The following is a 16,524-nucleotide window of genomic DNA, read 5'->3' on the forward strand; positions in this document are numbered from 1 at the left end:
TACACATAGAGTGGACACATCTGACCTATTAGTCACAGGCTGGCCACCTCCACGGACCATTACACGTGATGGATATACCCTAGCATACCGCAAGCGTGTGCCAGCCAAGCCGGGTGGTATACTCCTCTCTGTAAACACAATCGCCCATGCACAATCACTAAAAAATGTTTGGATTCCAAAAGTTGTAGGTTTTATCTGTCCATTCCGCGGTGCCAAATTGGCCTTTTGCAGCCCGGCCCGATCTGGAAGCCTTGTAGGGCGGCCTGATCCGGGAGAGCGTCGGAAGCCTTTTGGCTGATAATAGTCGGAGCGGCCTGCCTCTCTGTGCCACGGACACTGTTGGCACGTCCAGGCGCTGTCTGGCTGCAGCTATAATCAGGCTGTTGGTTTAAATCTCCACGTCGGACACGCGAGGCCCTGCCAGCTTACAGGGAGGCAAAAACCTGCTGCGGCAGCAGATGTTGAGGAAATGATAAGTGAGCTTTTTCCGTGGAGTCTCTCCTTTATTTGTGCCCTGCAGCATACTAGGAGGCACCAGAGATCCTGACCCCTCCCGCTGTGAGAGGAATGAGGAGTGACGGTCAGAGGAAGTTCAATTCAGTTCCCCGGCCTGGCCAGAACAGGCAGTATGGATACTAGACAATCATGGATCCTGTCCAGGACTCCTCAAGTTCATAGTATCCGGCGCACGTATCTGTCATCTGTCTCTCTAGTTTTGGGCTTAGCTGAACAGGCAAAACTCTGTATTCCGCTTCTGATCTTTTAAGATCTGTCACTGTGAGTGTGAACACTCCCATTTGAAAGCCCGCTGACTTCTGATGTCTGTCTTGTTCTGTGTTGTTTAATGTGTAGCTTTCTGTATGCTGCCCTCATTGCCAGGGCTCCTGGCTTAGAAGAGGTTACCCTCTCAATGTGATATCTGTGTTAAGAAAGAAACAAAAAATATATACGGTACTGTGGAAAAGTCTCAGGCATATGTCAAAGAAGTCCATAAAGCGAAGATGCTTTCAAAACTAATGAAATGAAAAGTTTCTGAATATCAAAATTTTACAATAAACAGCAGTCTACTGACACACTAATGCAGAAAACAAATAAACATCTAAGACTTCTAAGAAATTTATATAAAAAATCTAGGGTGCCTAAGACTTTTGCACAGTACTGTATATATAAGAATAAACCATGGAAAGTCAGCACAGTTACTGTTACGGTGTCCATAAATCCACCTGTCAACAGTTTGTTCACAGTTTGGTTTGGCATGGGTAGTGTTTGGCAAGTAGGTGCATATATGCATAGACATAACATATGTGTACAGTATGAAATAGTGGAGCCATGAAAATATCATTAGTATATGCAGAATATGAAAACAATGTGTGAAAACCTAAGAGGCAGGTATGTGAATTCACAGCAACATACATGATGTGCAAATGTGCATTTTATTCAGATTAACAAGTCTACAGAAGATGATACATATGTACAGCAAGTGTCATGGCATATAGACATGCAAACTAAGGTTTTATACAAACTATAAAACCTTATCAAATATAGATACCCGATAGAGAGAGCAATAGAGAGAGAGAGAGCCTTGACCAATCTATGGTCAAGGTGCTCTTGAAAATGCAAGTGCTGGTATTAATTAGCTCAAGCTAATTGCATGTGCCCTAAATAGCTAATTGGTGGCTTGTGTAGGTCTGCAACATTGTAGAAGCACTGGGTGTGGGAGCCACATTTTTGACTTTTGATTAATTTTAATTAAAATGATTGACTTTGATGGAGAGGAATGGAGTGATGTGGTCCAGACGGTAAAGATCAGTGCATTCCATTGATATTTTTTTTTCTTTAGCAGTCTCTCTGTGTGTGTGTGTGTGTGTGTGTGTGTGTGTGTGTGTGTGTGTGTGTGTTACTGCCACCCAGAAAATAATGTGTGTCCTTTTCTGTATCCCTGGAATCAAGAAAAATCTACCAGCAGCAGCCTTGTGTTTGGAAAGAAAAAGTATCTATATCAGTCAAATTGCAGTGTTAGAAATAATCACGTTATTTTTGTCTTCCTGGATAGTGCGTTGATGAAGTCCTGTCTAAAGAGCTACTCAGATCCACGCAATGCTGATCAAAAAAATACCTCTTTCCACTGAAAATGAGACTTGTAAATTGAGTTTACTGAATGTTTCCAATGACTCTGTGTGCATGATTTGATTTATCCAGACAATGTGATGGTGAATCAACAAAATTATGGCACAAGCCCAAGAGTGGATAAATGTGAGTTAGCCTGACAAAAGTGCGTAATACATCATCAGTCCATTACCTTATTACCTGCATTGCATGCAGTATTCGCTCTTGCCCAACAGATTTCTTTTTTGTCCCCAACAGTCTACAGGACAGAGAAAAAACACACACTTCTTCTTCTTCTTTCTTCTGGCCCAGACCTTATATGATCAGAAATCTTGCATCTCAAGCCGGCTGAACTTTCTTGTAAATCCAACTCGTTCTTTCTCTTTGTGTTTTTGAGAGGCTCCATGGCTGAACAGATTTATGGAAAAAAGGGTACAGGTCTTAGAAGACATGAAGAGGGTCTAAAAGTTACTAAAAGCTTTTGTACAGGGGAGAAAGAGCACAAAAAATAGGTAAAAAGCAGGAATACAGAGAGCAGGAGAATAAAAGAACGCAGGAAAAAACAAGTAGAAAACAGAAGAATACAGGTAGAAAGCAGGAGAATACAGGTAGAAAGCAGGAGAATACAAGTAGAAAGCAGGAGAATACAGGTATAGAGCAGGAGAATACAGGTAGAGAGCAAGAGAATACATGTAGAGAGCAGGAGAATACAGGTAGAGAGCAAGAGAATATACTGTATGTATACAGCTGGAGAATACAGGTAGAGAGCAAGAGAATATACTGTATGTAGAGAGCAGGAGAATATAGGTAAAGAGCAGGAGAATACAGGTACAAAGCAGAAGAATACAGGTAGAAAGCAAGAGCATACAGGTAGAAAGCAGGAGAATACAGGTAGAAAGCAGGGGAATACAGGTAGAAAGCAGTAGAAAGCAGGGGAATACAGGTAGAATGCAGGGGAATACAGGTAGAAAGCAAGAGCATACAGGTAGAAAGCAGGAGAATACAGGTAGAAAGCAGGAGAATACAGGTAGAAAGCAGTAGAAAGCAGGGGAATACAGGTAGAAAGCAGGGGAATACAGGTAGAAAGCAGTAGAAAGCAGGGGAATACAGGTAGAAAGCAGGGGAATACAGGTAGAAAGCAGTAGAAAGCAGGGGAATACAGGTAGAAAGCAGGGGGATGTGGAAGGGGTCCTGAATGGTTCTGTCAATTGGATAATGTCAATTCAGTATCATGCTATGGAATTCTCTTAAAAGCTTAGACTGATGAGAGGGGCATCACTGATCTCAAAGAACTTATCGCTATATATAGAGCTTCTAAAGCCAACTCAGATAAAAACGATGCTATGTAAGACCTGACTGATCACAGTAACACAGTAACCCAACAATGAATCAGCTCAGTTCCCCAGCTGATGCACAGGCATCCAGTTATTAAGTGGGGGCAGATAGAGCAGGGAAAAAACAGTCTGATCCTTACCCATCTGTTGGAGGTCAAAAAGAACTCCTTCCCAAGAAGATGATTTTCTATTAGACTTCTATTAGACTAGACTACCCTTATGCTCTCTAATTAAACATAATGAGAGCTAATTCACTGCTCCACTTTGGCACAGAAAGCTCACCCGTGTTAAAAAGCCCAACTTGACGCCAAAAACATCCCAGCACACAGAGGAGACTGTACATGAGGCATAAAGGGATGATGCAATCGATGCAGCAACAGTACCACAACAACTCAGGCATGTGGTGGCAAATAGACATTCTACACTCATTTGGATAAATGGCACAAGCTTATCATCTCACTGCGTGCACCATATGGGCCATCAGATCCTCTTTCGCCTTTCCACATGCTTCGGGAAGAGAAGAGAAAAAAAAGATGAATCATCCTTCAAAGGGTGTAAGTTGTGCGCTAGTTGTATTCGACTTGCTACTGTACTTTACTTTTCTTACTATCTGGTTCAAGTCAGTGGGATCAAGGAATCTAACCCCTTGGGCTGGCTTACTTTGAAATATGACTCATATAAAAAAGGCTGCAAGGGACATGAATAAATCAAATCTTTTTTTTGCACATTTCCCCAGTGGATGTAAAGAACTATAATCAACAGGCCAGGAAATGGCATTTGCAGCCAAGGCAGATGCTCCTCCACAATAGTAGATTTTAATCACCCAAAAGCAATAATGCTGACAGTTTGTACACAGAGCCTGTAACTGCTTTATAGTTTCCACACAGTGGAATATACAGGATTAGGATATACAGTACACTATTTTGCCTAATGCATGCATGCATGCAGAATTGCAGAATATGAACATTAGCCTACATTGTTCTCATACTATTGAGACCTGCCATGGTTATCATGCTCATTTTGACAGGGAGATTTGAAGGTTGATTATGAAGGTTTCAAGGCGAAAAGTAGAATGAATAAAGACACTCAGCATCTTTTCAAGTCAACAGGCAGTCATTACGTTTCCTGAGCAATGTTATTTGCATACACATTGATCCTGACACAATGCCAATAGTTGATTCCTCCAAACTGGCTGGAAAATGAATAAACCTAGACCTTATTCACATGGCAGCCATTTTGAACAATGGCTGGGAAACTACCTGGAAGATTGGCATAAAAGTAGCATTACTTAAACACACAAGTGAGGACAAAATACACATAAACGTGTTACCAAATTAGATAGCAATCTTGACAAAACAACCACAATGACTTTTTCAATTTGGCAGGCAAGTTAGTTAGCTACTAGCTAGCTACTTGGGCTAGACTCTGGTAGCCCACTAAATATATTAAAATGTATACATATCCCTCTCATACATAAACATATCCCTACAGCTCCATTCATTTTAAATATGTTTTTCAGTGGGGAATCTGTGAAATGATAAATGTTTATGATGCATCTTGGTACACAACAGTAGGACAGAATGGGATCGACTTGCTGTTCCAGGTAGAGTTTCCCATCCCGAGTATTCAAAATGGCCACTGTGTGAATGAGGTCAATTGTCTTTTGGATGATGCAGTCTCCCTCTGGGATAAAAAGGCACCTTGTTTTGACCTGTAACTGTAGCACCGCCATGGGTGTAATTCTGAAAATGCCAGAACACAGTGGTGAGATGCATCATTTCCCCACGTTTTGTCAAAATCTGATCAGTGGTGTCTGAGAGATCACACATTAGTGGAAATAGCAGTATGAGCGAGAGTGCTTTAGGGGCCATTATATCACTACCGAGAGTTCATCATTTCTGCTCCAAGAAGGAGAATATTGGTGAAGCTCACAGCAGCATCAAGGGGGAATTCACCATTTTCGCTGTGGGTGACCTGAGTGCCCTTCTCTAATACCAAACTCTTTACCTTGAGCAAAAATTTCTGAGGGAACATCCAATATCTAAAATGAACGCCAAGGAGGGTGAGTGGACAATCTAATGATTAGGGCCCTAGACATTTTTTTTGGGGTTTTTTTCTTCGAAAGGTCACACCTGAGAAGGGTCTACTGATTTTTCAGTGATGGGACGCCCCAAGGTACACGTTTTATGGCTTTCATTGCTGTGCTTGGAACTTTTTGGCCTGGATAATCCTTTTTGGAAAAGAAGGCTCTGAGAGGGTTCTCCAGCAAAAAAAAAAAAAAAAGTTCCAAAAGGAATCATGTACATGTTCTTCTCTGAAGGATAAATGATTAAGAGAGAAAAAAAAGGAAGAATAAAAGTGAATGAATTAAAATGAATGAGATGATAATCTGATGATAATCTGTGATTTTATTTTTGTGATTCAAAATTATTCTGATTGCTAACAGCTTAATCTCAGATATGAGCAAATTATCAAGTAGCCTTGCAATACAGAAGAACTAGTGAAAGAAGTACAATCTTTGATAATGCTAATAGCCTCATCGCTAATGTTAGCTTCCAGCTGTATTTTGACAGTTTGCTAACAGACTCATCTGCACAGTGCTCAAGCAAGTGTGACACAGTTTACAGCCTTAATCTCCAGACTTGTGCTGTCACCATAGAAATTAACCCTTAAAATTCCATAATCGCCATTCATGCTGTACTATAGCCATGGTAAACTGGAATGACTGTTCTATCCATTCAAGTCTGTGTGATAAACAGTGTACAGCCTTCTATAAATTAACACTGAGCTGCCAATTTCTGCAAGACAAAATAGTAAGGACCATGAAGTATATTTTGTCGCCTAGATGTGCTGGTGATGGACATTGTACAGAGCAGGGGAAAAGGCAAGTATGCACTGATTCACAATTTTCTCAAACAGTTCACATAATCATAAAGTCTTTTAGTAAGATGTTCAGCTAAATCAGTTCATCGGGGCATGAAGTAATTAAGCCTTGGTGGCACTCACTTGGGCCAGCACCCTCATTTCTCCAGCATGTGGAGAAAAAGCAGCATATTTAGTGCAATCTGAGTGGCTCAATAGGTAAGAGTGCCTAAAACACGAACCATTAAGGTCCTGGGTTTGAATCTAGAGGAGGCAATCAGATGACATTCGGCAAAATACTCATAATAGTCATGTACTCCTTCCAAATTCGAAATCTTGGAGGAGCATGTTTGCAATTGACTATTCTCTTATCTTTCTGCCTTAAATTGCACAAAATTCTGCACGCAAGTCTAGCCCCATGTAAATATCATATTATATGGATGTCTGCATGCATGTGTGAGTGCTTCTACACACATGTAAAGTTTGTGTGTGTGTTCTGTTAATGTATGTGACTGTGTGTGTGTGTGTGTGTGTGTGTTTGCATGGATATCTATGTGTCATGCTTGCATGCATGTGTGTGTGGTTTTAATGTCTGTATGCTTGTGTGCTGTAGCTACTCTGTGCATGTATGCAGTGATGTCTATATGCTTTCTCTTGGCCCCCATTCAGTACTGCTTACAGCTTTAATTTCAGTTAGTTTTCAAATGGCATTTGCTAGTTATAGTTTGTTTCAGTTTTTTTGGATAATGTACTGATAGTCAGGGCCCATTTATGATGACAGGATTCTTTCTGCACCTCACAGTAAGGCAACTGGGAAACGACTAAAATTGAAAAGAAATTAGGTTAATTTTTATTTTAGTTTTGGAGGCAAACCTTTTTTTTTTTCCTTTTAGTTTCAGTTTTTAGTTTTTATTTCAGTTCACTAAAATTATTGTTCATGTTAAAGTCTTAGTTTTAGTTTTAGTTAACTATAATATCCTTGATGGCAATGCCACAGCTGCCAAGTATGCCTCATTGTTCATAGGTGTGATGTTAGAGGGTGTTGGTCTAGTACTGAAATTATTGAGCTACATTTTAAGTGTGTCTATTTTGTAGGAATTTCTGTGTCATTGATTGACATAATGTTAAAGGAATACACCAAGTTTTGGGAAATTGACACCAAATCATCCATGTGTCTCCAGTAGGCTATATCGTTGACTTTGGTGCTCCATGCTAGCATACACTATGTTGAGTGATAGTAGGCTCCATGCTAACACTTTATCATACACTACGTTGAGTGATAGGAGGCTCCATGCTAACACTTTAGCATACATTACGTCGCTGATAGTAGCCACTAGCATTATCTCAAAAGTAAGAACTTGTAGCAGCTCTAATGCCAAACCTAAATGATGTTAAATGACATAAATCTGGCAATTTTGCGTAGGAGATTGTACAGAAAATGTACACAGCAGAAACAACTATGGCGGCAATATGTCAGCATTGGCCGTATATCTTCTATTTTTTCAGAATTCAAGGGCATAAATGCATTAAAAGACAAACAAATAACTAGAGGCTTTTGTGAGAGGAAATACCGAATTCAATGTGTCACATACAAATGGTAAATATTGCTCCCATATGCTAAGCTACGTAACATTGTTTACCACTGTTTAACCTTGTGACTTCCATGACAACAGCACTTGTGTGTGCCGCACTGTGCCTGTACGTCATATGACTTGTTCTGATTGGTTAGATCATTTAGCATAATGCAAGGCGGCAACACCCCCGAGTGAAAGTGCTCTCAGGAAGATGGACGCCACACGTGATTTGTCTGGCTTGCAAGGCTGTAATGTAAATGTAATCCAGCTAAATCATATCTAGGCACAATCTATATATACGCTTCCCTTGCACTTTTCAACTGTCACTACCACAAAGTTGTCATTCTACCTTTCAACTCTGAGCAGAGCAGTAGAGCAGATACGGCAGCAGCTGAGGGACAAACCCAGTGAAGGTCACCCACTTGGTAGGTAGTGTGTGGGCTTATGAAAGCTGCTGTGGTGCCCTTAATCAGTGTGTCCAGGACACAGCGGGTGGCCATAGTGGGTCACAGACCCAGTGTAGGGGCCATAATATCAACCTTTAAATGAATTACAGGTGATTAAAATTGCCATTATTCCACCATCTTTTATATGCATTCATGAATTTTCATTGTTAAAGGAAAATTCCACACTTTTACATATCAATCTGTGATGTTCAGTGCATACCAGGAGTTATTTTGTGATGAAGTGTTGTAATTTACTTCGTTGGTGAACCCACTTTCCCTCAATCTGCCTCATCTACTTCTACTTCAGCAATTTCCTAGGCTTCCCAGAATTACTTTTGACAACCCACTGAGAACTTGCCTGGACTTGTATGCAGTTGGTTTTAAGTGTAGGGGAAGAGAGCAATAATGATAATGATAGCGATGGCAATAGTTACAGCAAGAGAGTGAGTTTTTCCAGTCCAGAAAAAGCAAGAGTCACACCCATTATGCAAAACACAGCATGTCTTGTAGCTGGGTTGCATTATGGACTACTGAGGCTACTGTCGATTGAAAAATACTAAGATAAGTTTGTAGAAACGAACATCATTGCAGTGCAGGGTCAGAAACTACCAGGGGCTTGAGGCAAAAATTGCACTTGAAAGTTCATAAAATGCCCGTGAAATTAAAAACAATGAAGCAAAAATGCCCCTGATAGTATCCGTTTATGTATTTCACCCTGTCCACATTTTTCCTGATGAGTTGTCAACTATTCGCATGAATGCCACAACTGCCCCCTGTGGGCCACCGTAATATGATTCTGTGAGAACCTATTATTGGCCGATTGTTTCCAGTGCATTCTGGGCACGAAGAACGGGGCGCTTCTGGATCAGAAAACAATGGAGCATGCAGCCTGAAGCAGTCAAACATGTTGGCAACTGCCGACCCCACACAAACCACTGCGTTGTCAAAAAATAAAACAACCGATATGGTAAAGGGGTGGAAGGTGGACTGGTTGGGGACGGAGAGGGAGAAACGGCACCAGTCTTGTTGCCAAGAAGTTAAAGGGTAACTTCGATATTTTTCAACCTGGACCCTATTTTCCCATCTTTTTGTGTCTAAGTGACTAAAGGGGACAACAATTTTCGAAATTGGTCCAGTATTGAGCGAGATCGCTTCAGCCGGCAGCCGCGAAATGGGCTGCAATGTAATCCGACGGGGCAAATGCGCACCGTCAATGTACGTCCATTAAAAGTGATTGATTTTGCCACTGACAGGCTCAGATTGTTATTATAAGTGTCTGACAACATTATGGAAAGGACCCTACAGAGAAATGAAACGTTTTTCTTTACCTTTCGCTTGATCCGGTCTGTGTGTAACCAATTCTCGCTCAAGTCTCGCGAGAGTTGAGTTGTTGCAGGAAGTTACACACAGACCGGATCAAGCGAAAGGTAAAGAAAAACGTTTCATTTCTCTGTAGGGTCCTTTCCATAATAAATAGGGTCCAGGTTGAAAAATACAGAAGATACCCTTTAAAACAAATCTTAGTGGTACGAATTGAGTGTTTATTTGCCAATTTGGAATGCAAATCTTTCATAGTTACATAAAATTGCCCTCGAAATGGAACAAAAAATACCCAACCAATGATAACCAAAAACAAAAGGAGTTGCCATGAATCCAAAAGACTGCCACTTAAGACTCGTGCCACAACTGAGGCCACCAAACCAAACAGACACGACGAACGCTCTCTGACAGAGGCAGAGGGTATTGCATGTAAAATCGTTAATCCTCTGTAAAAATGACATTATCGTCGCATGGTTCCCATCCTAATCCGGCTAATGAGATATTGTTGCTCATGAATTGTGAGTCACAATCCCATCCTCGGGATAAAACTCACAGATCTCCCATTTCCTGCCGCATCGTAAAGGGAAGTGTGTATACGGGGACTACGGGTTCATTCTAGTGATTAAAGGCTTTTGTGCGGAATATTATCTGTGGCACGTCGAGGGATTAAGTGAGAGCGCCGCTGTGCGTCTCTTGGAACGTAATATCACTTTCATATGAAGACATGCAAGGGACATATTGTGACGTGCGCTCGTTTGAACGTGCTCCTCAAGACCTTGAATGGAGACATCAGATCTGTGACTCGAGGTGCAGATTTCATAATGCTCTCCAAAGATAATAAGCACCTTTTGCTGTAACAACTCCCTCCACCGTCTCTGGCAATTTTCCTGCTCTTTCAGCATGCATGGCTGCCCCACTCCAGCTAAATTGGGGATGAAAACCCTTACTGAGCTTAACTGACCATGATGAAAGTTTGGCAGGAGAGCGCGTAGGCTTGAGGGTCACTTGCTTGAGGGAGGAGAAGAATTTTAACTGTTAAAGTCATAGAGTCACACATTTACCGGGAGCCATGCTTCCTCATTTTTCTTAGCTAATGAGTCCATTGAGACTTCCACTGTCTTACAACGAACCATACATCCGTGTATTTTTAAGACCATTAGGATAAGCACAATTGCATGTTAATATGAGCAGAGATAAGGATTACAAATTGTATTGATAAGTGAAAAGCAGCTCCAGGGAGATGGAAGGTTGCTATATATACATGCACGCCTGGGGTTTTAAATTCAACTGTACTGGGTGAAGATGCACAATGTACTTCACATTCACTTCCCCCACCCTGATGATCTAAGGATTCAAACTGGTGACCCTCTGGAAACAACAATTCTCCTCAAACCCACAAACTACTGCTACAGTTTGGACTTCCGTAACTTTGTGGCGTCACAAAGATTCGCTCATTATCATTTTTGTAAGAAACTAGTGCAGTGCCCGTTTATTAATATTGAATGTGTCATGTGTCCAAATTGCACCAAATCCGACACTGCACTTCCTTGGGTCCCCAGCAATACAGCCGCCAAGTGTGAAGTCGATCGGACGAACGGTTCTCGAGATATGCGATGGACACCCAGACAGACACCCAGAGATGCTGGAAAATGAACATGTGAAAATGGATTGAGAGTGTTTTTGGTGCATGAAACCACTGGAAAGTGTAAGATTTAAGATAATGGACACTTAGGTACAGTAAAGGACAGCCTCTCAGTTAGCCTGTTATTCCTATAATGATATGGACACAGCAGACTGTAAAGGCAGATATGTCACAGCAGGAAGTAAATTCGACAGTGACAGAGAATATCATGATATAAAGGTTACATTTTTTATTTCATGTTCATTAAATAACTAAAACGAATGAGTGCATACAGAAATGGATGTTTAAGGTGTCAGGAGACAACCTTAAAATTTGGAGCACCTTCTCCTTTGTGGAAGAACTCCTATCCTATTTCTAATATGCCCATCAATCGGGTTTTAAATCTGCTACCTGTGCAGCATAACTCAATCTTAAAAGCCCATTGGTATTTAAAGGATATACCAACGTCAAACCGGTAAAATGTTCTGTCTGAACAAAAGCCTAATTGTCAAGGGCATTCAGTAGCTCAGAGGGCAAAGAACTGAAAAGGTACGCTTGAATGGTGATAATTTGCAATAAGGACATGACTATTCCAAATGTGCCCCGCTGTAGAGTGAATCAACTGGATCATAATGTTATATGCCAATAACTCTGAAAATTAAATTCTTGGTAAAATAGATCAATCTCATCCCATCATCCTTTGAGGATCACTACACCACCCTTCTAATGCTGGGGGAAAAAGAAAAATGATGGCAATTTATATGTCTCATCTTTCAAGAGATGAGTGCAGCACACACTAAAAAAAATGGTTCCAAAGAGGTTTGTGTGTCTGATTGTGCTAAGAAGATTTCTGTGTTTGAACAACCCATAAGGGAAAAGAAGGCTCTGTGAGACAATGGTGTCGCTACACCTCTTTCTCACACTGAAATGAGATGGATTGAACTAACTAAAACAAGAATCTTTTCAGAGAGATCTTTATATGTGGTGAATAGAACTAGCTGAAAGTGTATGCAGTCCAATTTTCTTTCTTGCCACTTTTTTCTCCTAAGCACTTCTACATTCAAGCCTCCAGGAGAAGCACAATTACACCATCATTTTCATTTCATATTTCTTTCTAAAAATCATGAAACTAAAACATTTCAGTTATGTTCATGAAGAAGATTTACAGACTAGATTTCTTTTAAATTATGGTTATGAAACCTGCTGCTTATTTCCAAACAGACTGACAGACAGAATTCATTTACCACAGTAGTAACAGACTTATACACAATGAATACAATACACAACATTAAGTGCTAAAATAAAATCACCTAACCTATTGACATAGAAACCTATGAAAGAAATAGCACAAATCCGTATATGCATATTGTGTATAGTAACACATGGCACGGCATGATGAAGTTCAATCATGAGAACATTTTCCCATTGTCTTTAATTGACCACCTGCTGCCTCCTTGTGATTTGTTTCCCCCTGCTTTGGTGTTTTTTGTGTTTCAACTATGATACACACCCCTACTCAGTTCACTTTGTCATTCACACCTAATTATATATCTTATGTAATTACTATAATCCGATTATACTCAAAAGTCACGTAACACTAGTTATACCTACTGTAATCAAGAGTTGGATAAGCAATTAACAAAAGCTGATTCTAACTAGGTTAGCACTGTTGCTGTGCAACAAGAGGGACTCAGGTTTAACTCTTGGCTTTTGACCCTTTCTGTGTGTTGGCATGTTCTCCCCATGTGTATGTGGGTTTCCTCCCACAGTCCAAAGACATGCAAAACAGGTGATTGGAGACTCTATATTGCCCATAGGTGTGCATGTGAGCATGAGTGATTGTCTATCTGTGTTAGACCTGTGATGGACTGGAGACCTGTCCTGAGTGTTTCCCTGCCTTCTGGCCAAAGTAGGTTGGGATGTGACCCTCAATAGGAATAAGTGGGTAAAGACAATGGATGAATGGATGGATGGATGGATGGATGGATGAATGCACACCTATACTGGATGCATGAGGTGCATCCAGTATAGGTGTCATAAGAGGGAGTGTAGTGCTATTTTAAGTGAGACTATTAGGTTAACAAGAAGTAATTCTAAGTAAAGGTAGAAAAGATGCACAAGGTGCTCATCAATCTAATCTCTGTGTAGCCTAACTTCACTTCCAAATGCAAGCAGTGGTGTACAAGGATGGCTTCAACTGCAAACAAAGTGACTATGTAGCATAAGACACCATCTAAAATAATGCAAACCCTTCTTCTCATCACTAGGAGTCACTGAGAGGAGTAAGTGTCAGGGACTGAGCCAGAAAACTGTATATCACCAAACTAACTGTACATTTTCATTGTTGTCTTACAAAATATAAAACTATATATATCATTTTTCCCAAATACCTTTAACTAATAGTCTAATAATACTTTTGTATTGTTTTCACCCAAATTACAAAACTAGATAGGCCTATACCATAAATCCTCTGGCCTGTCAGAATTAAAAGGGTTAAGGAGGAATAGAGTCATTGGTTAAAACGGTAAACTTGGTTGCGGTCTTTTGGAACAAACTGTGATTCATCATGTCCATCAACACTTCTACCTCCTTACTGTATCACACATAGACAAACATGTGAAAATGATATGACATCACCAAAAAACGGACAAATCCCTACAGTGAAACTGAAATATTACATATTGGAGGATTTCAAAAAGTGTGAGGAGCAGATGTTTTGCTTACATTGAGGAAAACGTTTCAGCAACAAATTGTGCGTGTATCAGTATTTGGTTTTTATGAAGATGTGATCTGAAAGGAAAGCAGCACTTCATTTTGCGGTGGAGTTGGGCTGTTTTGCAAAATGAGAGTCTGGTTCGATGGCTGTGTTTACTGTTTTGAGAGCATGGACCTTAGTTTGTGCCAAATCAATTGAGAAAAACTGTAATCACTTCCCTATGCACTTCAACGGACATGACAACTTGAGCAAATATTTGATTGCGTAAATTTGTCTGCAGAGTACTAGACTGTAACATAACATTTACAGACACCGAAACTTTAAGAAATGCCACATAGCCTGATCAAATGGCACTGTTAATGTAAGTTAACTAAGTAGATGCTACACACTAGGCAAATCTGCAAAAATGGAAACCTGTGCTGCAATTAATAACATGGAAACCACAGTCCACTGTCAAGCAAGAACAACACTTTTCATAAATGCAAACATTACAACAGTGCAATACAGCTGGCATGCCAACCAGAGTCCTGCACGGGTCCAGTCAAACCCGCACCCGCCCGCACCCGCAAAGCTCAGCACCGGAACCGACCCGTTACCCGTAATTATCTCCAACTCAAATCCGGACCCGCCCGGGCCCGTTAATATAAGACCCGCGACCCAACCCGCAATTAAACACACAGGCTACATACACAGTCACTTACTTTAAAGTGCTTTATTTATACTTGCAATTGAACAAGAAACATCGTAGCAGCGGTGCCTATTTGGCAGAATCAATCACAACTATTTTACTACAGTGCTGACATTTAATTGCCCTGAGCCTGAGGTTGCTGTGTGTGCAGGAAAAGAATATATCGTCCACAGTCAAACATGTAGAAACATGAATGCAAATCATAATTAAAATAATAATAGCAGCTAGTCTACATCGCTGTCCTGTCGCCTGTCGGATCAGTGACGTCCCATTATTTGGCCGGATGTTGTCAAAGGTTGTGTCGGCTTTCACAATAAAATAAATCCTGGTGGCTGATTAGACTTGATAATATTAGCTGATTTAGATGTAAAAAAATACTGCACAATCACTTTAATTTCTGATTTCTCCAGGAAAAAAACCAAAACATATGTTTGTTCTCACCCGCTGCCCGCCCGTGTTTAGTTCATTTTTACCTGTGCCCATACCCGTGAATTTATATAAATATATTTTTCACCCGTTACACAACTTTTTTGCGGGTACCCGAACCGGTGCAGGACTCTGATGCCAACTCAAAACACAAACCACACCGAAATGTGTGGAAAATGCAACACAATGCATGGTAGGCCACAATGCAAACACAGCCAATGAGCAATGTGTATTGTAAAGTGCCATATTGGTAGGAAATGCATGTGACATCATGGGAATACTATGAATACCATAAACTATAATGGCCAGGGTTTTTATTTACCTCAACAAAAGAGAGCACCAGCCTTTACTATGGACAGACTATTATTTCTTTCGGCAGGTCCACAGTACCCAATATGCATAAAAAATACTATATATATATATGTTATTGGTATAGTAGGCAAACTGATGTCAGATGCTACTACTACTGCTGCTACTGCTACTGCTACTACTACTACTATTACTGCTACTTCTGTGATTTATTATTGGTAACATACCAGTATGCTACTGGGTTTATCAAGTCAAATTGCTGCTAGAAAATATGATTAGGACTCCATTCGGACCACATTCAACAGAAATACAGTGGAAATACAACGTAGATCATCATATTTGCACCACAGAAGAAGTACTGTATATATTTCACAATGAACCAACCAATGTCTTTACTGTTGTTGTTAGTACATATTTGGTACATATTTGGGATGCTTAGACAGACAGACAGACACAAGAGTATGAGGTGCCGTATAGGACATAATCCAAACTTTGGCTTGCACATACAACTACCTCTCACATGCATGTATTGTGAGATCCTTTCATTTAACCATTTCATTTAACCATTCCATTTAACCTACTGAAACACTCACACACACTTTACTGAAAACCTCTCACATTCCCTACTAAACTACTCTCATATACGCTATTGAAATTTAAAATGTTCACAGACACAATAGTCAGACCTTTCACATTCACCACTGAAATATTCTCATAAACACGACTGAAATATGATATGCTCATACATACTATGTAAAAATGATCATACATACACAATACATGCATGTGAGAGGTAAAGTAGTTGTATGTGCAAGCCAAAGTTTGGATTATGTCCTCTACCTTTTATACTCTGAAATACGTTGGAATATACTCTGGTGCAATATTCTCTAGACCTGTACATCTTTTACTATCTTTTTTTGTCACTACTACTGATTTCCATTGCTTGAGTGAAATTAGTCAGGCTCCAACAGAGAACCATGTGCATACTATTTATAGGCTATAGATAAGAGTCTTATTTATATTTATAGTTTATACTCAGTGGCTATAAAAAGTATCCACCCCACTTGGACTTTTTCCCATTTTATTGTGTTAAAACATGGAATCAAAATGAATTTAATGTAG

This window comes from Centroberyx affinis, unplaced genomic scaffold (genome assembly GCF_046629955.1).
Source record: "Centroberyx affinis isolate AG114_WGS23_722 - 3 ecotype Tasmania unplaced genomic scaffold, CSIRO-AGI_Caff_v1 ptg005751l_1, whole genome shotgun sequence".
NCBI lineage: Eukaryota > Metazoa > Chordata > Actinopteri > Beryciformes > Berycidae > Centroberyx > Centroberyx affinis.